This window comes from Condylostylus longicornis, unplaced genomic scaffold (genome assembly GCF_029603195.1).
Source record: "Condylostylus longicornis isolate FDR11 unplaced genomic scaffold, ASM2960319v2 ptg000013l, whole genome shotgun sequence".
NCBI classification, from domain to species: domain Eukaryota; kingdom Metazoa; phylum Arthropoda; class Insecta; order Diptera; family Dolichopodidae; genus Condylostylus; species Condylostylus longicornis.
The window spans coordinates 11,728,530-11,754,377 of record NW_026577982.1 but is presented as its reverse complement, the minus strand read 5'-3'; positions in this window follow the sequence as shown (position 1 = coordinate 11,754,377).

Sequence of the window (25,848 nt, the reverse complement as noted above, 5' to 3'; positions counted from 1 at the left end):
AGTAAGTGCCGAATACCTTTTAATCTTGTTTATTTAGAACAAGAAATCATTTCAATTCGAAGTGCCTCTGTTTAGTGTTGTTGTTCAGAATTGTCTTATACAATATTGTGCTATTTAAATCTGACATTATTCTGTAAACTTTTGATGTTAATTGAAATTCGAGAATACAATGAATTTCAAAGACAAGATCGATCAATTAGTTAAAATGTCGTTTCGAAACAAATTTTTTCTAGCTAAATTATACTATAATTATTCCAGGCCGAAATACATGCAATAGAGATCTGTCTGAGAATCAATTTTGAAAGGGGGTATAGAAACCGCACCATCTATGTGTTCTCAGACAGCAGGGCTGCACTGCTGGCACTCCGTTCAGCTCAGGTTACATCCAAGCTTGTCTGGAGTTGCCTTGCTGCACTTGTGGAATTGGCATCGGAGAACAGAGTAATGCTCATTTGGGTGCCGGGCCATAGTGGCCATGCGGGCAAGTTGCCGATGAGTTGGCGCGGAGGGGATCTGGGGCTGCCTTTGTGCAGCCGCTGCCTTTCTGCGGTCTGCCTTCTTCCGCGGTGAGGGCCAGGCTTGCCTGTCTACTCGCGGCGGAATGCGGCCGTCACTGGCGGGACACGAAAGGGTGCCGTCATGCGAAAGTGTTTCTTCCGGCGTGCTCCAGCGAATTCGCCGCGGAGTTGCTGGGGATGAGCAGGGGCCGGGTTCGCACTATTGCGAATTTCTTCACGGGGCACTGCCCGGTGAAGTACCACCTGCATAGGCTGGGAAAGGCGGGCTCCCCCCTTTGCAGATTTTGTGGGGATGGCGATGAGACCGCCGTGCACATTCTCTGCGACTGTCCGGCACTGGCTGTTCGGCGCCGCAATTGTTTTGGACATGGATCCCCAAGTGTTCGGGAACTGTTGTCCAACTCTCTTAGGGATATCTCCGGCTTTGTGATTGGGACGGGGATATTATAGACGGGGGAGTGGGCTGGCTACAATAAGTCAAAAATGGCTGCGGTGGCTTGGGGGGATGCTCCTGTCCCACTCGGATCCCTTGCAATCTACAATCTACAATCTACTATAATTATTTGCCGAACCATATATAAAAATTTTAAATAAGCAATTAATTTTGTCGCTCACTGTACTACTCATATTCATTCCTTTGAAAATAATTCAATATCGTAAATTAATTTTGTTAGTGCTTAACAAATGATTCTTTAACAAAATCTTTATTAAATTTTGTAAAATTAATTGAATAACTAAGACATAAGGCAATTTAAATGATTATTAAAGCATTAAAGATGCTTAAAATCGTTGTACATTTATGTAATTCCACAGCGTTAAAAATTCATTCAATAAAAATGAAAACATTCCTAACAACAGGATGTGATGGAAGTATCTACCTAACCATTTATAAATTTTATTAAGTATCAAGGCATTTTATGTAATTTCCGATTAATGATTAAAACAATGCAATTTTAATTTGAAAGAAAAGAAGATTTAAATCAATTTATGTACTTACAAACAACAATACTCACTTAAAACACTCACTTAAAACACTCAAAAATAAAATGAATTTTCCATTTAGATTTTTATCTCTTGTATATAACAAAGATAATTTCTTCAACTTCCGCTTAAATATTATTTGCTTACCAATCCCTTAAAATGTGTTATAATCAGCTTTTGATAACCGAATGATTATGCGAAGTGTTTTTGAAAAAAAAAATGAGTAATAAGATGATGATCAACAGTCAAGATATTATGAAAATTATTTTATTTTGAACACATTTTTACCTGAAAATAAAAAATAAAAATTAATTTTCAAGTCATTTAAAAAGAATGCGTCAATGATTTTTATAATATTCATAAAAAATTATATAAGTATATCAAGTATATAGTGTTTTAATATTCAAAGATGTTGCTTTTGATCACAAAATGATTATTTTATTAAATAAGAATGTGTAAATAGTAGAATAAAATGTATTTCAAGGATAATTAATACAACAAGATCACATTTTATTTGTATTGCATTTGAGTATGTGAGTAAGAAAGAGTTGGTAATAAAATTCTTAGTAAGTCATTAATATTCTAAGTGAATTTCTTACTTCAGATTTATAGTAGATATTTGCAAAGGTCAAGTTCGCTTTCAAGTTTTTTAATTAAAGTATTTCATTAATAGTTGAAAAAAATGAACAAAAATGTGCTTATACTATAGTTTTAAACCTGTCCTGCCCGTCTTCAGATTATTGAAATTTTAACAAAATTTCATATAAAGAGTTACACTCATTTACATTCACAACTCTGAATATAATATGTAGCTGTAACTTATTAACGCGAATTGGCGAAACATTAATATCACATTGTAGTAACACGATATTCTCTCCAATTTAAAAAATGAGTATCACGACAGTAATGTGCGCAATATTAAAATGAGAATTAATTGAGTAATTTGAATCAACCTGTGATTTTCTTTCTATAATTCTCTTTATAGTTAAATATTAAATTACCTAAAATTAATCATAGAAAATTAAATTTAAATTAATAAATCACCTTAGTTTTTTTTTCTTAATTAATAGTTTCTTTAACCTCATATACATATATACATATAAATATTTATTTTAGTAATAATTAAATGAAGGTAAAGGTGACTAATATATGAAATAGTTTTGAAAAATAACAAATTTTCCAAGTATATTTTTTATTAATTTCATTAGAAATTATTGCAATATTTAATTTCATTAAACAATTATTATTCTTATACAATTAAATTTTTTGTTCTAATAAATTGCAGTGTAATTATATTCCAATAATTAATATGTTTAAGTCAAATGTGAATAACATTGCCATTCTTTATATTTGTTGAATTAATTTATTGAAAATTGATATTTTTGTACTAACTCTTCAAATCTTAATAAAATAGAGTGTTTTAATGAAAATGTATCTCTTCTCAATGTTTAAATCCTTATTCAATAATTAAGTTCAATCCAATTATTGGATCTTATAAAAATTTTAGATAACATTGAAAAGACTGCACTTATACTAAAAAATTAAACTAAAATCAAAAGCAATTTCTAGACAGAACTGAAATTTAATGACTGTAGAGTAATGTAAGCGTTATTTGTACTTAATTTCATTATTATAAAAGATGAACATTAATTTTTGCAACTTATAAACTTAATTATGAACTAATAACCACTGACATTAACGTGTTTGTTGACACGGTTTCCAATTTTAATTACTTTTCGTAATTTTTTACCATTTCTTTCTTTAATGGCCAATTTTTCTTTTATAAGAACATGAATGAAATACGAGCTTTTTTGCAAAAAAATGAAAAACAAAAATAATTTTCATTTCAATCACAATTTTAAAAATTAATCGTCTTAAAAAAAAGATTTCTTATATTGACAAACTATTTGTTGAACTATATTTCGCCTTAAGTATATTCGCGAAAGAATTATTATACATTGCCAGTTACTGGTAACCTAACCTTTAACATTACTAAGTAAAATAAGTATTATAAAGAATAATAAATATTTGGGAGAAAACTTATTTTGAGACTAAAACCTATTTAACCTTATTTTAATTAAGTATGTGAAAAAAGAAATTTTTATTGAAAATATTAAGATTATTCAAAAATTTTATATGAAAATAAGGTTTTAGGTAGGTCTGTTGTGTAAGACCTAACAAAAATAAATTAAGAACAAAATTTTAAGACGATTTTTTCCAGAAGATTAAATAATTCTAGTTATATTTGAAATTAGAAATAAGTACTGAATTTCATCTAGATTTAAATCAGAAATACAGAAAGTAAGTGAATAAAGTCTCTAAGGAATTATTGAAAGCAAAGAAAAAATTTGTTAATATTTGTGAATTTTAAAATTTTCTTATACGACGTATTCGAATCGTACATGTAACGAAAGTGTTGTTATTAAATGAATTAATAATTAAAATTGATTAAACGCTTCACAGGCGTATGTACCGATTGACAGGAACTCAATATTATGATCTTGGTAACCTTTTTCAAGTGAGACGACTTCGATACGAGCTAGCAAAAGGTCATCCTTGCTTTCGACAATCTCTGATCTATGTCTTGTTTCGTTTTTCCATCCACTACCACGATGGTGCACAATTAGTAGAGATTTATGCTCCACAGTTAGCACGACTTCATTTTCGCTGTAGCTTTAGTTGAAGGGGGCAATTGTTTGTATTTGTATAATGGTTGATCTTGAGATCGATTACTCTAAGATGTTTATTTGGCTATGCATATCCACATATATATGTATGTACATATGAGCTATTTGAGCCATACTCAAATTTTTCAATATTAATGAGAAGTTAATAATTTTAAATGAGTTTGAATATTGCTTATGTATTATTTTTCCATTTTACAGTAGGAAGTTTTCATTTTAAAATATCACCGGCTTTTGAGACATTAATAAGATTTGTTATTTTATAATAAATTTGAAAAAACTTGTCATCTTCTTCATGTAAAACAACATTTTTTTTCATTTCTAATTTTGATCAGGTTTCCTCCTGTATTATGTATTTAAAATTATAAAGGATGCAACAAAATGGTTCCGCATAATTAAAATTCAACGACAGATTTTTTTAAGAATTGAGATAATTTCTTTTTTTTTAGTAAAATATTTATGAATGTAATAAAAAAAACATAATAGGGAAATATGATTGTCATTCTTAACACATCCTGTACTTTTTAATTTTGTTCTAATAGACATTTATTTTATTTTCATCTTTGTTGCATCACTTCCTGTATAACATAGAACATTTATTATTTGAGTAGGTAGTTAAGTACATAATATTCACACTTATCTGTACACACATTAATAATTTTAATATGGTTGTAGAAAAGCCGTTAACTATATGACATTTACTATAAATTTTTACCTTTTTTTTTATTTTGTAAGTAAATTTCTCATTATATATGATTTAGATATTTTGTCCTCTTATGTAATATTATAAAAAATCATTGTAAAAACAAGAACAAGACAAAATAAACCAAATAATCCTGTTCCTTATATTAAAAGTTGGATGAATTCTAGGAAAAAATCGGATGTTCTTTAAGTGCCTACTTACAATACAAAAGAAATATTAAAACACGTAAGTTTTCTATTCATTCTACCTGAGATTATATATGAAATGCACACGTAACTTGTAATCTTGTACTGTCATACCATACACTACGTTCTGGCGTATACAAATAAATAAATACAAATAGATTTCAAACTTCCATTTTTACAAGCATCTTTTATATGTACATGTAGTTTTTGTATTGAATTTGGAACCGGTTAGAAAATGAAACTTTTATAAGGTTTCCTTTAAAAGAATGGATAATTTTTTTTTTATTACTTTCCTGTTTTTTTCTTTATATAAAAAATGTAGATTAAAAAAAAATATAAGTATAATCATAAATGGTTCGATTCTATTTGAATTTCAATAAGAATTTATTTTTTTTATTATTGTTATTAAAATAATTTTATTATTTATCTTATATGAAATGACAATTTTATACATAATTTTCCCCATAGTAGGTAGGAACTGTAGGTTTAAGTACAAATTATTATAGTGAGAGCAATTGTGGATTAACTCCCTAAACATAACAATTTTTCAAGATCGTATTTTATACCGTAAAACCTTAGTGGTTATCAACAAGTAGAATCGCAGAACGGAAATGAAATCACAATATTTATTCTGAACCATAGTTTAACGTACATCAATTTGTTTTACGATATAATAGCGTACAATATCGTTTTGCGATATTTGTGTACGATTTTGAAAAATTGTTATTTAATTTGCTTTTTGTCGCGTTCCCTTTTGTAGATAGAAAATAAGGATTTTAAATTTTAATGGAAATAATTTTTTTGATGTTTTAATTCTGAACGTTTGTACAGGTTTTGAGCAAATGATCATGCATATATACATGTACATATCTAGATATGTACCTACACCCAAATATAAATTTTCAATTTTATGTAGTTATACAATTAACACTATTTCAACTACATATACTCCCATATGTATTCCTATCTACGTAATATAATGTAAATTTACATATCTACACTATTCAAATGTACATATGTAGATATGTTCATATGTATGCACTTGGGTACTCATGTACTTAACTAAAACAAGTTACAGGATCAAGATATTCTACGGAATTCTTAATAATACGTACTTATACCCAAATATTCGCATATGTATGCATGTTTATGTGTTTATTTGGGTATATTTTAAACATAAATTTTAAACACGAGTAATTAAGAAATACGAGTGTACATACATACATTTGTAGGTACTCACACATACCTACGTACGTACATTATGTACCTTTACTTATTCCTCTTTTTTGAGGAATTTTTTTAAAATTGTACGGAAAAATGGGTTATCCCTTTTTTGCTTTAGCACGCAAATATTTTATCAACCGAAAACCGAAAAGAAAAGATAAACAAAAATATTGAAGAAGAACGATGAAATGAACCTTCGTTTGTAGTATTGCACATTTTGTATATTATACGCAAATAAACACATCTTCATACATAATTACATACATATGCACATACATACTATGCATGTACAATAAAAACATAAAAATCATTACAAATTCTTAATCTCACCGCAATTGAATTCATAGCATACCAAGCATACCTGCCATGGATTTTCATTATAAAAAGGAAAAAAAAAAAGAAAAATCAGGTTTTTTTAATTTTTTCTTTTGTTTTTCTCATTTTTATTTTATGAAATAAAAATACGGGAATATTATAAAAAGAAAAGAAGAAAAAAAAGAAAAAAAAAATATAAGGTAACAAAACCAGTTTTCAAAAATTTTTTTCTCTCTCTCTTTCTATCTCTGTTTTTCATTATAATTTTGTGTACTTGTGTGCATGAATGTGTTTAGGAATAACAAACAAAAAAAAATCATAAATACAAGGCTGAGATTCTTTTTTTTTCTGTTTTTTTTTCCTTTTTGTTTTTGTAAAATTAAAACTGGGTTTAATGCCTTAAAGCTTTCAAAATAAAAATATTTTATTTTTTGTTATTTTTGTTTTTTTTCTTGTTTTGTATATTAAAATATTTTAATTGATTGCATATTATTATTTGTTTTGTTGTTTTTATTTTCATAATATTGCAGCAGCAGCAGCAACAGCAAAAATGTTGTTTTGTAGCTGAGATTATGTTTAATACGACATGAATATTAAGTTAAAAATGTGGAATGAAGTAAGAATAAGTAGCATGAGTATAATATGAAACTACAGTAGAGGATTTGCATTGGCTATTGTTGAATGTAGCAACAATTTGTGGTTTCTGCAGACATACTTGCAAAGCAAATAAATATTGCACTGTTATGATTAAACTATTTGCCGAAAATGATAACTAGTTTGGTTTGAATGTTTTTTTTCTTTGATTTAAATGTATGAAAATATTTTTGTATGTACACGTTTATAATAAAGAAGGATGGCTATTTTCCAGCCATAGGTTGTACAATTAAAGAAATCTTGAAATTTTTTTAAAAATTGAATTGAGTGATCCATTGGTAGAATTTGTGATTATAGCGTATATTGTTAATTTAGTAGAATAGTGATATTTTGTTTACTATACTGTTTCTGAAATACTTAAAATATTTTCTTACAATAATTATTGATGAGATCCTATGCGATTACTTTTCAGTCAGTTATTCAACGTTTGAAAAGTAATAAATTTTAAATACAATTTAAAATTACTTAAATTAAATTTTAAATAAAAAAAATCAAAGGAAATAGAGCTAAAATCGATTCACAATTGCAAAACTTCGCGAACGTTTCTGATTATCCGTGAGCGCGAATCGTTAACGCTTCTTGGTCTCTAAGAAGTTGATGATAAGGAATAATTCAAAATTCTCAATTTAATAAAATTTAATGACGTTACGAGAAGAGCATTTGAGTATTACGTACTGAATAACGCATGTTTTGATTGAATATGACTTGGAATTCTGGTTGTATTAGTCCAATAATTTGAATTCAATATATCTATTTAATTATAGATAGGTAGGTATATGCTTGATATTTACACATTCTCATCTGTATGCACATATTTAAATACAAGATACACAACAATGTATACATAAAATAAAAATGCATTCACGATCTAAATTGAATTTTTTTTTATTTTAATCAACTGGCCTAAAATAAAATGTGAAACCCAAAGATACAAAAGCAAAGAAAAATCAAAAGCAGAAATGTAAATAAAATATTTGAGATGATATTGGAAAAAAACAGGGAGAAGTTTACAGATAGGTAAGGTACGCATCATTCCGGAAAAAAAGTGGAATTTCAAAAATGAGAAAGAATAGAGTAAAAAAATCCACGGAGAAGAACCTGACGTTTCTTTTTTTTTTTTTTGCTTTTCGACCATCACAGGTTAAAATATCGGTTTACGAACTTCATTTAATTTTCTTTTTGTTTTTCAGGTCTTTTTTTGGATTTTGTATTTATTTTTAAAAATCATGCACTAAAAACAACAGGTAATTTTCAGTATTTATGATCCTTTTGAATTCTTATGAATAATTTTTATTTTGTTTTTATGAATAAATAAGTACAGTTAAAACAGAATATGAAAAACTTTAATTAAGAAGCTAATACCAAGTTTAAACGCTTTGAGCCAAGTCTGTGCAATAGAGCCGTGAGCTTGCATTGCAAATATAAAAAAGTAATTTGGAGGGTTAAAAGAATTTGCAATTGAATTTTTAGTATATTCGGATTAGATTTAAAATATAGAAACAATTATTTATCTTACAAATTTTCCATCAGTACTTCAATAATTAATTTAATTGATATTTCAAGCCAACGAATTTGTGTACGTTATCTAAATTATAGCATTTTTCACTTTATCATAGAATCAAAATACTTTAAGAGCTACATATTATATACTATGTGGATTTCGACTTAGAATATACTCAAAATTAAATTCGAGTACAATATTCATTAAAAAGATAAAGCCTCTATTAAAAATTGGCCCTCTCCTTTCGAAGTATCAGATTGTAACCAAGCTGTTGCCTCGTATTTACACAATAAATATTCTTCTAGTCAAAGACTACAGACCTCACCCTGCGCCTTGTTCCAGTGAGTCCAGTGAGTCCAGTGAGTGCATTTAATCAAATATTTTACAAATCATATAACTATAATTCACTGAGAGTTTTCTAAAACCATATTTTACTTAAACATTATTCAAGATTTTAAAACAAAATCAAATTTAAATTTGTTTAAAAAAATGTAAAAAAAAAATATTAAGAATCTAAAAATCAAAAGAAAATCTGAAATAATTTAATATGCAAATTTTATTATGAGTTCACTGTAAGTATTCAAAGAATGTATAGTAGAGTAAATATGTTAATATAATATAACAATGTGTGTGTAAGGAAAGGAATTGAATTTCGACACATTTTAGGTCTCTTCTTTTCTTTTCTTTTTTTTTTTATAAAATGGAACGATAAAAATGGTAACGTGCATTCCTAACAATATTTTTACATATTTTGATTTCTAGAAGGTATTCATTCTTTTGTTTAGATTAGATGGATGGCTCCCTCTTGGATTGTTGTTAAAGAAAAGAAAAATAATAATTTTTTATTGTACCCTATAAGATTCCCTTCATTCTTTCTATCTTTCTTTCTTTTGATATTCTAATGATTTCGAGTCTATTTTGATAGCATAAAACAATTTTTTTTTGTTTTGTATTTTCTTCTGTTTACAATGAAATAAAGGTAGAAATTTAATATACAGTAGAATGGAATTAAATTAAAATAATTTTTACCTATTTATATTGTATATCAAAAGTATCAGGTTCTTGTATAATTTCACTCCAATAGGTAAATAATATGTATATGAGGTGGAGTGAAAATTTTGATAGCATTCATACGAAATTTGTTTGTTTTTTTTTCTATTTAATTAAAATTATAGTAGATTTGGAAAGAGGGTAGACTATACGAGTATAATCTTTTTGAAATGAAATACGAATTTTTTTTATAAAAATTTTCAAAGTTGGAGTAGTTGGGAAAGTTGGTGAGTATTAGTTCTGGTTAAATATTTGAACATATGGTGTACCTTGTGGTATTTATTTAATAATTAAAAAAGCTGCTTTTGAGCTTGCCATCAGAAAATTTTGCATATTTAACAATGGCTTCAAATTATTCAAAACTTCACATATTCATATTTATTATTACCTCTCCTGTTAAAACTTTAGAATTTGGAACAATTCGTTCAAAAATCCACGAAATCTAGTTAAGTTAAGAAAAAGGCAAACAAAAATGTCATGTTTATTGGTCCATCTGTTACGGCAGAGTGTTTTATAGACAAAAAAATTTTCAACAGTTTAAAAAATTTCGCTTCCTTACAGTCAATGTCAACATAATTCTTTAATGTTTCCAGAAAATTTAGTCACCTTTAGAGAACTGACGGCATATAATTTTTGCATGTATTTATATCAGTAAGATTTCTATGATTATTCGGCTATGTCGGTAATGTTGGCTTTTTTTTAATTGGGCGATTTTGTAGTTAGTTGCAGTTTATCAAAAAACTCACCTCAATTCTCAAACTCACCTAAAATATTTTCCTATTAATACTTTCGTTTATAAGTACCTAGTTATAAATAATTTAAGGTTTTGTAGGTCTCTCAAGGTAAATTTTATACCTCAAACGACTTGATATACTTACAATTATGTAGGTATTTTTTGTGACATTTTCAAGTTGAATGGAGCATAAATTCTACTTAATACTAAAATTTAATTAAATTACAATTTTCACAAGAAACCTTGTATGTAATATACATATATAAACCCGCACTTTATAGTACAATCAGTAAAACCGTAAATAATTTGTAGATACATATACATATAACATGTACTTCAAAATATCTTACCGATTAAAGGAGAATTCGAAAATTGTATTTACTTATAATATCCTTTATGAAATTTAAATAAAAATTTATTGCACTATGAAGTAAAGCAAGTGAATATTTAAAATTTGGAATAAATGATAAGGTGAAGTGGAAAGAGAAAAAAAAAATAATGAATAATTCATAATAACAACAAGATTTACTTTTATAATTCCAAGTATAACATTAAGTAAAATTTATGAAATTTAAATGAATTTTTATTGAATTTTTTACTTGCAGGTTAAAATCCTTTTATTATTATTTATTACAATAAACTAGACTGTCATCCCAAAAAAAAAGTCTTTGCGGCAATGTTTTACATTTTTCTTACAAGTGAATGTAGAGTATATAATAACTTACAAGACTCAGTAGTAAGTAATTCTAATATTATGTAAATGTGCATGAAAAGAGAAGAAGTAGAAAGAAAAAATCATTTTTATAATTAGATTAACATTCATTTTTATCATAAGTGCATAAACCTATTTTGTAAAGGAATTTTAATTTTCTAACACCAAAACATAATACAAGAATCAATGTTTTACATTTCAAATATATATAAGCAAAGTTATACTCGTATGTGATGAGGGAAGCCTTATATTCATACAATTGTACATGCATTTTATTATTTTATAAGAATAACAAAAAAAAATGAAAAAATATTCAAAATAATCTTGTTATAGAATTTTTTTCTCTCTGTGTATTTTATACGATTATTTTGTACTCTCTTATTTTATATTTTATTACATATTGTTATTATTTTAATACTAAGTATACATATTTATATACAGGTTGTACAAGACTCGATGGTACACCCAATTTGGTGTGATTTTCGATCCCCTTCTTGAGTTATTTCGCCTCGAAATTTTACTCGTTCTATAAGGCGAGTAAGTTTTAAGCTTTTTATTACAAATCAGGAAATATGACAGATAGAAGAAATTTAGTTATTTTATTGTGAAATACATGGAATGACTTTTCCAAAAATAAAAATGTCATTATGGTCAAAAATTTTTTAAATAACGAAATCGTATTTAAATGCAAAATCTTCCAAAACAACATCAACAAGAAACGAAGATCGGAAATCGAATTACAAAAACAAAACTAACTTGGGATGTCGCTAATATGGAATTTTCATGAGCTTTAATGTGATATAAGCAATTTTTTTCTATATATTGCCATATTTACTGACCTATAACAGAGAATTTAAGAATTTTCAGAATAACTTAAAAAGAAGCGAGAAAAAAGAGGAATGCTCCCCCCCCCATTTTGTTCGTTTGGAAACATTTTACATTCCTGCTTCGGGATATTATCAAATTTTGGACACCTTGTACATATATACGTTAATAGATTCTATGTGTAATAATTGTATTGTTAAATGAATTTAATATGTACCTAAAGAAAAAATATGCAAAAGCGAAACTAATATTCTTAATATTAAAAAAAAAATCTATATTATTGTAATTAGACGGACTGGGATATTAAAATTATTTTGTACTTACTTGTGGACTCACATATCGGAAATTTCATTTTATTTACTTCTTTATTAAAATAGAAGGTCATCGACCTGAAACCATTTCTATGTAGTTACAAGTTTTATAAAGTATTTTTTTTTTGAGTCGTCAGTTATTTAGAAATGTTTGTATATACGTACCTACTTGTGGTCTCGAATTGTTTTTATTTAAATTTTCCTAAATTTCTTACTAAAAAAAGAATCAGTATTATGCAATAAAAAGTTGTTGAATTGTAAAATTTCAAAGCTCTTAAAACCAAATTTAATTTTACATCAAAATCAAATTGAAAACCTTTACTTTTTTAATCCTTATAAGGTTTCACGCATTTTATAATTCTTTAATCAATAACAAAATATTGTATATTATGTCTGAATGGGGTCTTGTCTGTTTGCTTGTGCATGTTTTTAATTCATTAAAACCTTATTCTATACTACAAGTATAAATTTTAATATTTAAAAGTAATTTTTTAAAATAATAACCCCAAATGAATTAAAAATTTTATTTAATAGTCACAAATGAAATTAAAATTTTAATAGAAACACCTAAGTATGATTTGATATTTAATTTATTCGTGATGCGTTCTATTTTTTTTTCAAAAATGACAACTAATTAATAAGTATTTGATTATTAGTTCTAACTTCAAATGAATTCAGCCTTTATGTAACTTGAAATCAAATTTGTATATTAATTAATAATTAAGTAGTTAAGCATTGCAAATTGAAAATTTGAATAATAATTAAATTCGGAGTCAATTGTAAAACACGCACTAGCAGACGTTCTTACTACAAGTTCAAATATGAACCCCGATCTCCATCTAAGGGATTGTATAAACTTAGTGCATTACAATAAAACATAGTCACAAATGGAATTACTTACATAATTCGTTAATGAATTTATTAATTTAACACACACCAAATAAACACGCAAAATAATTATTAAAACAACAAAAATTGAGTAATGCATTGCAAGTGTATTTAATTTAAGAGTAATAAAAAGACATTTACAAGGTCTATGGTAAAATTCAAAATTTCTTACAAGGTAATTGGTACCGTTCAAAACCGTTTACAAGGTTTGGGGTGTCCAAAAAAAACTTTGTTAATTTTATTAAAAATAATTATTAAATTAATCAAACATTTTTAGGTTATTAGTTCATAAATGAAAATATTTTTGTATTATTTTCAAAACCGCAAATAACAACTCTATTTATTTAAATGTACTTATAAAAAGTGTATTTTACGCTTCATTACATCTTATGGAACATTATCGTGAAGTTATTTAACAAAGCTCCTCTTTATATAATTATATTAATCAGTGGTGCACAACCTCTTATTCTGATTGTGGTACGTTATATTTCCTCAATTGTACATTTGAAATAGGAAAATTCAATAATACAGTGTAATGCGAGTTGCGCAAATTTTAGACACATACGAGTATAAAAATTTGGTAAACATTTAGAATCTGTGCCAATTTTCCAAAACCCGATATGCTCGCATTTTTTGACAAATTTTAGTGAATAGCTGAAATTGACTGTAGACCAGCAAATGTTCATTTTAAAGTCGTCATAAGTTTGGAATTTTTGTTAATTTCAAGTATTTTGTTAACTAATGAAAAGATAAAGCAAATTAAGTAGTTATACAGAATGCGCTCCAGATATTTACAATATGGCCGGATATTTTTAAGGTGTACGCAACACATAGTTTGAAAGGCATGTATGCAAATATTGAAATTTCCATTATTTAATAATCACTCGCTTATATAATAATATAAGATTGATTTTAAAGAACCTACAAAACGTAAAATCGAAAAAACCAATAACAAACTTACCTACACGCTTAAAAATAATTTTTATTTAATCAATATTCATAAAAAGAAAAAAGTAAAAAATAAAATGCTTCGATTTTTTATCATTTGAAATTGCTTTTTTCTTTTTTTTTTTACTTTTATTTTAAAAAAATATTCAAGAAATTCTCATGCGAAACAAAAACGTGCCAAAAACCGATTAAATCGCGTAATATTTGCCGTTATTTGCAATAGAGTAATTTTGCATTTTATTTTTATTTCTGCATTTTTGACCTACAAACCAAAAATTTTTTTGTTCCTTTTGTTTATTGTTTTGAGTTTGTTTTCCTTAACAACTGAAATTTTTTTTCCCATGTTTCACAAAAACATTTACCAACTTTTTTTTCTGTGCTCAAATCTTTCATTAAACATAACAAAACTTATCCCCGCCACCCATTTATTTTTGTCTGTCTCTTTCATTTTACAGTTTAGAAATCAAATTAACTGATCCATTCATAATTTTTATTGGCATTGTTAATTCGAATTTATTGATAAAAATGTTTTAGAGTTTTCATTATAAAAATATTTAATACTTATAGAAGTATGACATACTACAATATATGAATGACATACTGTACATATATGTACATATATACATGTATGAAATGCGCATAATATATTATAGTGTGTCATAAGAGTACTAAACCAAAGTATGATAGTTATACGAGTTAATAAGTACGATAAAGAACTTAAAACAACAATTGAAAGCCTGTAACAAACCGACATACAAAACGAAGAACTATTTCCACACGATTCATCTTCTTCTTTACTTTACCACAAAAGAGGAAGCAGAGAGCTTGTATTGAAAGAAAAACATAAATTCCATAACTACAATTATGTAATTTGGTTTGTCGAAAGAGAATAAAGTTTTGTAGGTACATACATACAAATCGTAGTGAAAAAACCAAGAACAAGAGGAACACGACCAGTGTGGAAACACGAAATAATATTGATAGTGAGTAAAAAATTAAAGGTAAACACAGCTTTGTTGTGTTTATTCGTTTTATACATAAGCCTTGTCCGACAATACAACAAGTCACCTAATTTTTCGAGAAAATCAGGTGACAGAATTTACATTTCTGCTCATACACAGAGATATAATGTAAGCGTGTTTAAACAATTAAATTCAGCGTGTTGAAGCAATGAACTTGGAAATCATTGGAGAATATCACGGCTCGGATTCCCAACTATGGAAGTTGATAGTTAACGGAATTTCTTAAAATTTTGTTCGAACATTTCAAGGATCCTCTATTTAGAAGTGCATCTCCACTACTTATGCGTTCTCCATTTTTTATTTTTTTTTTGTAAAAAAGGCTAGAATAAATTAAAATTTTAGTTACCTTCATTTACAGTAGAATAAGAGCTTCCAAACATTGAATGCCAAAAAAAATTTCTTTTTAATTTACATTCGCGATTATACCAAAAAAAAAGAGTCATAAACTCGACGCCGTATAAAAAAAAATCTGACTGGTTAACTAAGATGTTTTTTTTCTTTTGAATACTTTGTGTTTGCGTTTTTGTTTTATTTCAGTTTTTTTCATCATACTGTGACCATTACTTAAATGAATAGTCAAATTTCATAATCAATTAACCGGTTTTCTATGCTAATCAAAAAAAAAATTGTTTTTTTCTTTCATCTATTTTAAAAACGTTAACGTTAAAAATAAATTGGTATGCATGCATTTTTTTTTCTTTGGTTGAAATTTGAAATTAAGTATAGGAATTTTGTCATTTACACCATTTTTTTTCAGATTCAGTTTAAAATTAAAATTTAAGAAAAATGAATGAAAAATTTAAAATTTTTCTATTTTTTTTTATTTAAAGTCAAAAGTTTTTGAATTAATTTTGAGATAAAAGCGAGAATAGGTGGAGTTGACCATGTCAACTTTGTGACACGACTTTAATTGATTTTAGGAAATGCATTAGAAATGCCATAAAACAGTCTCGACCAGTAGAGGCCGTCACAACTTATTTTGTGTCAAAGTTTCAGTATTATACTATGAATAGTTTTCGAGATGTGACTAAATCGTGTTCAACAATTAATCACAGAGAGTTTCACAATCTACAATCGTCACAACAGCTACAATCGTTTCTGAAACTCATAGCTCAATCAAATCAGAAAGTCAAATGAGAAAATTTATTATTTAACAACATAGCCGTGTTAGTTTTACTCAGTAATCAAAACTAATCAATATTCTTGAACGACAATTTTTGATAAATGCCTGATGCTCGTTTTTTTTTCAGTTTAATGAGCACAGACGACTACCTAAGTAGAACTTTTTATTGCCCAAACTCGCAAATTTCTTAGACCATAAATTAGTCGACATAAAAGCAGTTTACTAAAACAACCATAAAAATTGATGATTTTTTGCGTTTATTCAACTACTTCTCATTATTTGAAAAGATACGAAAAATTTGTCATAGTTATAGTCCTAGGCGGAGAGATTCGAAACTTAAAAATTGCTATGCCTTTTAGATCTTAGTTGTTCAAAGTTCGTGTAGTTCACCATAATTACTGAACTACAATATTTTTCGAAATTATAAACGCAGCAACAAATTTATAATAATCTTCTAAACAATTATACTTTTAGGTTGCAAACGTATACCCACAAATATCACCTTTTAAGATTAATTTTATGATGAATTGACTCACCGGTGATGTTGCATTAAGTAAGCAAGTATGACGAAATAAAATTTCAAAAAATTTCATTTGTTTTTTTACATTTATAATGATAACGGTTATTAAATAGGTATGTATATTATATATGTAAGTATGTATATTCAATTACCTCATGATGATTAAGATTATAAATTGCTATGTGTTTAAAAGGAATTCAAAATAATATTGAAATTTTAAACGAGATTTTCAATTTCTATATTTAGTGTTTAAGTGGCGAAGGAATTAAAGTCCTTATGACTCATGCAGAACAAAAAAATTTTAAAGTTAAATTTTAAGTGATAAATATGGAAAGAGAATAAGTGTTACAGTGCGCACACAAATAAACACAATTTTTCCAGAACCGTTTCAATTCCTAATAGTCATTTAGTTATTAATTAAATTTTTTTTTGGAAGTGATGCATTTTTAATGAACTACCAAGCAGTGAATTCACACAAATTGGTACTAAATATAAAAAAAAAAAACAAATATTTGTAATTGTTTTTCTTTAAAAAAAATGAAGGCAAATTTTTTTAATGATTGACTTAAGGCAAAACGTTTTAAATAATGATGAATTACTTTGATCAAGGCTATTTGATGCCATACCGCGACTATTTTAAATAAAAATGATGAAAATGTATTAAAAAATTTGGTACTGACAAAAAAAATGAAAAGATTTTAGTAACTGTTTTTAAAGGCAGGAAAGCAAGATAAACAGAAAGATTTTTTTAAGAGGCAAATTAAGATTAAAATATTCAAAAATTTTATACAATTTTTTATAAAAATTTTATAATGATTGCGATCAAATTTTAGTTCATAGCTAAGGGGTGCAAAAAGAAAAATACTAAAAATATTTGTAATAAATTTTTGTAAATGAAGAATTAATTGATGTTTTGAAGTTTTCATTTTCAGATTTTTTTTCCCCGATTTTTTTTTTTCTTGCCTCACTTAATTGTCCAATGTTATTTTAAAATCATCCCAATTAATGGATAATATAATTATGATTTGAGATAAAAAATAAATTGGGAACAAATTTTTATTTTTAATCGTTGCTTAACGGTAAATTTAATTTTTATTTTATTTTTTTTCAAATAGTTTCTTATTAAGAAGCACTTACTTTTCGTTTCAAAAGCATTTAATTTCGTAAAATTTTGGACATTTCATAAATTTCTTATTAGTTTTTGATTAAAATAATTATTTGTTGCCTAAATAGTTTCTTACAACATATTTGTCAATTGATCAATTTGATAGGATTTTGAATTCCGAAAAAAATCTTCAATTATACCATTGAAAACGTTGAAGTTTTCATAATACCAAAAATTGTTGTCATAAATACCATAGATTTTTTTTTGTATTACAGTGGTGACTCCTGTTCCAATATATATTAATAATCTTGTTATTTTTCAAGAAAAATTCTGTAAAAAATATTTTGAGGAAAATAAGTTGGTACAGATTGGATTTTGTTGATGAAAATTGATTGGTATACATTGGATTGATACCACAAATTTCAAACTGGTTGATTACTAAAATTTAGAATAATGACAGAATGTAGTACTTCTCAATAAAGAGTATTTATTGCAATGATTGAATCAAAGAGAACATATGCATTCTAAACAATTTAACCTGTTTGAACCAACAACTATACTTTTCAAAAAAAAATTTCACACACAAAATACAAATATTGATTGGATAATCTTCAATAAATCATAAGAAATAAAAATTTTTTACACATTAATTGTGTTGCTTTTAAGCGGGTCGCACTGTAAAACCGAACAAAATGAGATCACATATGCTGCTTTAAATGACTATTTCTCTTGCGTAATAAAAGCTTTTATAAATCTCATTTATTAGAATAAAATGTCTTAGTTTTAATTCTAAATTTATTTACGTCGAATTTTCTTATAAATTTAGATTTACGTCGTATTAAGCTCTTAAAACAATTGAAATTTAACAGACTTCCTTTTTAATTTTCAACTCAAAATTCGTCTTATATAACCTAAAATTAAATATAAATTTTAAATAGCCAACCAAAATTGTACACAATATAAAAATCAATTTTTGAATATTTAAATAAAAATTCTGTTTTAAATTTTAATTGTTTTTAATTCACTATTTTCTTAATTAATATGCAATCAACTTAACAATTACCATATACAAACCGGCCTATTTTAATAATTAATATTTTAAAGAGTAACTACTCAAATATACTTAAGAGACTAGCCAATTTCAAATTCAGTTTTAAAGAAAACGAATCTAATATGAGCATAAGCAAGTGTAAATAAGTAAATTAATAAAAAATAAAAAATTCAATTAATTATTTTAATTTATTTACTGCGAGATAACTCTGAATAAATTTTGTATTTTTTAACAGCCTGTGTGTGTGTGTGTGTGTGTTGAATAAAATCGTGTTAAAAATTTACAATGCGTCATTGAATTAAATAATACCTACATTTTTTATTTTTTTGCTTGCTTGCTTGCCTGCAAAATATGCTGACTGACTTAAAAATTTTTTTGATTAATAAGCGAAATTGTCGCGAAAACTTACATTGTTTCGCTTTTTTTCCATTAAGCATTTGTAAGTATGTATATGGTATTCTTTGCTTTTATACACATGCTTCGCAGGTAAATATTTTGTATTTTTAAGGTGATTAATTAGTATTCAAAACAAAAATTCAATTTTCATTCAAAATGAAAAAAAAAGAGAGAGAGAAAAAGCAAAAATAATTTTTATCGCATTTTTTTGTTTCACATTATTATTGTTGTTGTTTCTGTACAATAAAGTCTCCTTTTATGTAAAGCGAATATATGTACATATGTGTGTGTATCATCATGTAGATGTAGATATAATGTGTCAGTTAAATAAGGCAACTGAAAAAATTCCAATGAAATGATTCAATTCAAGAAAACAATCCTAAAATTGGAACTTAAAAGAATAATTTTTCAATATTTTTTAATATTGTTATGAGTTAAGTGGGAGATGATAATTACTAAAGGTGACAATTAAAAATGATCAAATCAAATCAAGTAAATATACAAACAAGCACTCATCACAATTCCATATTTAAAGCATCAGTCATAAAAATTCTTAAAAAAATAATAAAATGTTCTTAATTTTTTTTTGTACTTTGAATGTTTTGATTCTCTTTTCTTGTTTATAGGTGAGTGATAAAGTCACTTGTAAAATGAAACGCAAATTTTCGACACCTGAGAACAATATACTCAATTGTTTTCTCAATTTGAGCAGAAAATATTTATAATTAGAAGTTTTTAATAAATTCTTAAATAAATAATGTAAAATATTTTAAATATTTAATTGAATAAGTGTTTGCAAGTAAAATTTTCAATTTTTGATTTTAAATATTAAAGTACAATTTTATTTTTTATAGTTAAGTGTTCCTCATAAATAATAAGACAAATCAGTGTGAATCTTTGCATATATAAATAGTTTTACAAGAAATTATTGGAACTATGTAAGTACTTTAGAGCATAAATTCCTAAGAATTAATTTAAAAATAGTACACCTACATATATTCTATGATACAGTCAGTGTATTACAAATGTTAACATTCGGATTCCAATTTGGACAAATACAGTTAATTAATCGGAAATATTTCGTCTCAACTTTTTTTTTAAATACTTAAAAGAGCCCTAAGAAGTTGGTACTAATCGCACTTTAGTATGCTTCAGTAATAAGAGAAATCAAATTTTACGTTAAAAATCCTTTCAACTAACTTGTGAGCAGTAAGTTGTAAACATATGTATGTATGTGTATAGAATTAAATAGCCTGTAACAAGGTTAATGTCTTATTTGAAAAACTTTTTTCCTTTCGCCTGTCTCTCAAATTTATTCCAGTGAATGTAAATGGAAATGCCTCAGTTTTGAGACATTTGTCAGCAATTTTTACAAAGAAGTTCGAGCTGTTCGTTATTTTATTAAAGCGTATAGCATGAAATCCAATAAATTAAGAAAAATTTTACAATTTCTGACCAAATATACCAATAATTTTGTATATTTTATGTATTGTGCGAGTACTCTTTGTTAACAAAGAAATTATCTGTTGAAATAATCAAAACTATTTTGCAAACAGTTCAAAATTTTCTCTTATCAGCACCATTTTTACGCTGTACTTATTTAACGTTGCCGTCGTTGTAGATATCACGATTCTATGAAATGACGAAGTTTTTTTTTTTGCTTTTTAGTGTTTTTTTTTTGTCTACTTGTATTTTTTTTTCTCTTTTCTTGTTATTTTAGTTTTCTTTGACAGCAAGCTAGTACGTATTGTATTTCAAGCCTTAAAAATTTTTATTTTATCTTCTTTTTTTCTTACAATTCAACAGTTTTTTAATATATGTATATACTCACATAATTATGATGTATGTATATATAAGTATTATAATATAAGTATACACTTACATATATAATAAATATTGTCCATACCTTAGTTATTTTTAATTTTATTATTTTATGCTGTCAATAACTATTAGGAATCCAGCTTAAAATTTTGTTCACGTTTTAAAAAAAATTGACATTTTTATTTTTCTTTAAAATTTAAAAAAAATAAAAAGAAAACTATGAAAATGCGCGCAAAAATTTGAATTTGTTGATTTGCTGAATTCCTAATATTGTTAACAATAACAATAATGGTTGAATTGTGTACTTGGTTATAAAAGCCGAAACCAACTATGAAGGAAAACATTATAAGTATGTAATGGCTGCTATCTTTCATAACTTTGCATATAATGTTTGACGCTATTCGGTTTCTTAAAAAAGAAAATGTCTATTTATTTCAATATTTTGTTATTGAATAATTTTTAAGTCAAAATAGTGTTATACATATATCGTTTTACTTGGATCTGCTTTGATCATATTTAATATTAAATTATTGAAATAAATCTAAAATTACATATTGCCGATAAATTTAATATCAAAGACAATAAATTGTCTTCTTCATATTTAAGACTGAAGTAATGAATATTTTCGAAGAGACACAACCGAATGCTCTCTCAGACTAGTACGCACAAATTAGTAAGTAGGTGATTTGAAATTTAGTAAGTTCACTTCAATCCTCTAGGCCTACTTATTAGTTTTGTAATTTACAATCCAATGGAATATTTGAAGGAAAGGTTATGTAATTAGTAAATTTTAAGTAATTCTTGGTACACAATAGTACCAAAGTAGTAGTATAATTAGAAATGCGATTTACATATGAAAATATTGAAAATGAATATCAAAATATAATTGGTTGAACGGAACTATCAAAGAAAAACTAACATTTTTAGGATTCTAAAGCGACACAGTGTCACAGGAATGACGAAATTGATCAAAATTTTATTATTTATCTTTAAAATATTCGTTCTCTGTCGAAATACTTGTGCAAATAAAATTCAAACTTTTTGTTTTTGACTTTCATAAGCAGATGCATACGAACCGAAGTTTTGACACATTGACATTGATATAGCACATTTTTTCAATTTTTTTTTTCTTTTTCATTTTGAAAATGTGCTGAAAACACATTTTTTTCGTTAAAAACCTAGTAAATTCAATAAAAACCCAAGAAAAAATAAAAACCAATTTAAATGTAAGTAAATCGATATCTTCACATTAATTCAATGAAAAAAGATCTTTAAATTACAGATTGAATTTTAAAATGGAATAATGGACACAGCTACGTACATGTAACAGTAACTAAGAAGTGAAATTTTCTATTATAGTTACTAAACATAATATAAAAAAAAATATTAAGGTTTTCAACCTTAAATAAAAAAAATGAAACTCAATTCATACGAAAAGTAAAGTTGATGAGAAAAACTACCAAATAAAAAAAAAAATTAATAATAAACTTTTAAGAGTCCATCAAAAATTATTGAAATTCTCATTATAGTAAGCAAGTATTATAAACACAATAACTAATTTCACATTCAGAGGTTATAGTGTTTGTCTTCTCCTCCATTAATACATACTTCATAATTACATACGTGTACACACATTGTAATGTTGCTATAATTATTTCAATATTTTGCATACAAGTTTGTACAAAAAAACAAAATTCAAAATTCCCATGACCTTTTCAATGTTAAATATTTCAATCGTGAGCTATCATAATAATTTCCTTTATTATTTTAGCCATAATAAAAATGGCGTAGGTTTTACTTTGTAATTATGGCAACGCACCAAAATAATAAAATAATAAGTTTTACGTTACATTATATGAAAAATTTCGTATGGCAAACAGAACTGGCATAAAAAAAAATTTAAGTTTAATTCATTGAATTTTTGTGACTATTTTATTGATTATTTTATTGATATATGAAGTAATATAAACAATTACAAAATTTTTAAGGATTTACAATATGAATTCGATAAATTGCAGAAGAAGGATTAACAGAAAATGTTGATGAAGAAATATTTATAGATTTACAGGCTTTCTTTTCTTAAAATTTCTCTAATAATTGTTTTTACGCTAATTTACATTTCTGCGCTAATATTTAGTTTTAAGCTTGATCTATTAATCTATGTATTTAATATTTAGCTTAATATTAATCTATTGATAATAAACGAACTTTCTGAAATATCCTCCTTACCCATGGTTTACTTCAAATTAAGAATTTCTACTTAGTTAACTTAAGATTTTGATTTAAATCATACAAATATACCTTAATTATAATTTCTAAAATATTATGCTTGACCAACTTGCATGACCAACTGGCATGATCAACATGCATGTCAACATGTGTGACAAATATGCTTGATCCACGTGCATGACAAAAATGCATGACCAACATGTGTAACCAACATGCATGACCAGGGACTTCATTTTTCAAAAGAAGAGTTTAAGAGCTTTCCAAGACCACAATATGTACAATATGTCGCTTTCTTAGGACTTATTTTGGGTTCTGGACCCAAAATAAGCAGGATCGGTTTTCAGAGAGGATTTTTCCCTAAAATTTAGAGCAGAACGAGACCTTTTCGACAATACCCCACCTGACTATATTTAAGAATTTTCAATTATGGCCTTTTTATAGGACTTTTAGGTTTTAGAAAAATTTATACCATGCCGAAACTGTTTCACCAGCATGTATGATCATCATGCATGGCAACTTAAATGCCCAACATTTTTGACTAACATGAATGACCTGTGCACTTATCAAGGTAAGATTTTAATTATATATACGACAATTACATTAAACATTAAATAAAGTAACGTGCCTCAAAATTTTGCAATTTTAATTTCATTTCATTGTAAAAGTAGAATGGTAAGGAAAATGGCCAATCTTTAAATCAAATTATGAAATACATTCATTTATGTTACAGTTATTATTATCTTCAATTATTATCATCTTATTTAATTGTTATGCCATCGAAAAATTTGATTCGTTTTATTTAATGATTTAATTTTCATTAAATCATTAATAAATAGGTTTGTCTTTTGCACAAATTAAACTATGGTAAATGCCAAGAGCTATTTTCACCTTTTGTTTTGTAAATTTGCACTTGGAAAGCAAATCAAAAATATTGAATTTAAAATACAATTTCATATTACGTACCAGTAAATAAATATGTATGTAAACATAAAAAAAGTTTTTATAAATCACAATCAAATTAAAATTAAATTTCATATCATATTTGTACATACAAATGTGTCTTTATGTTTTATTTTGGAATATAAGTAACTGTATTATATTTCCCGCGGATAGTATTGCAATCATTCAACCAACCATCTGGTTTTAATTTGCGGATATTTTGGTTTCTCTATGTGGTTTTATATTAAATATCTGAATTTTTAATAAATGCACTCGAATTTGTAGCAAATACATGCACATATGTATATATACACTCGATAGTATTTGTATGTGAACTTTTAATTAAATACAATATGATTGTATAACATAAAATTTTAAACCGAAATAATTGGTGCAGCTACTAAAATAAATTGAAAATACAATATGAAAGAAAAAAATGCTTGAATGAAACCACAAAAATTTCATCTTCAGGTTCATTCAAGTGTGATAAGTAATATGCGAAATAAATCTGAATATATTTTGGTATGTTAATTGACACTGTTACTTGTTGACTATATATGTAAGTGCAATAAAAGATTAACTTGTAATTGGTAGAATAATCACAGATAATAATTATGATTGTACATAAATCTCTACTTAAAATTTAAACATTTGTATTTAAAAATTTTAGTTTAATTTAATTTATTTTCCTTAATAATAAAAATATCCTTGAACTTTTCGAGCATTATCTAAATTTTAATCACAATTAAAGCACAATTTTATTCATAAAGTACTCAATAATAACAATAAATACGCACAATATTTTCCAATTAATATCAAAATACATTATTTAAACACTAGATGTCGCTATTGTTATAGCTGTTAGTGTCATTCAAAAAAGAGAAATAGCCTATCGGAGCTCTTAACAAACTCTCAAAAATAGAAAATTCAGTACTTACACGTGACACTAATTTAAAAACAGAAAACAAAAGAAAGCCATTGAATAGAAATTCATTTGAATAGCAAATTTTTAATACGAGGAGAGAAAACTTATCAAGTTACGAGTTAAGCAAAAGAACAATAAAACCAACAACTAAACTCTTAATACACAAAAACAAATTCAAAAAGTAAAAACAAAAAGCAATTTATTGTCAACAAAAATTCTTGTGTTCTACGCAACAAAATCAAATTATCAAGGACTCCGTTTTTTAAAAGGAACGCAAAAATTTGAACATCAAAAATAAATGACAGAATAGGTAAATGTAAAAATATGTGATGATAAATTAGTTATATAGTTTCACAAACAAGCCTGAAGAAGAAAAGTTCAATGATTCAAAGGTAGCTATAAGGAAAATAAAAAAATTCAAATTAAATTAAAATTTGAACCGAACCACACCACACCTTAAAATTTTTTAATAATTTTTAAAATAT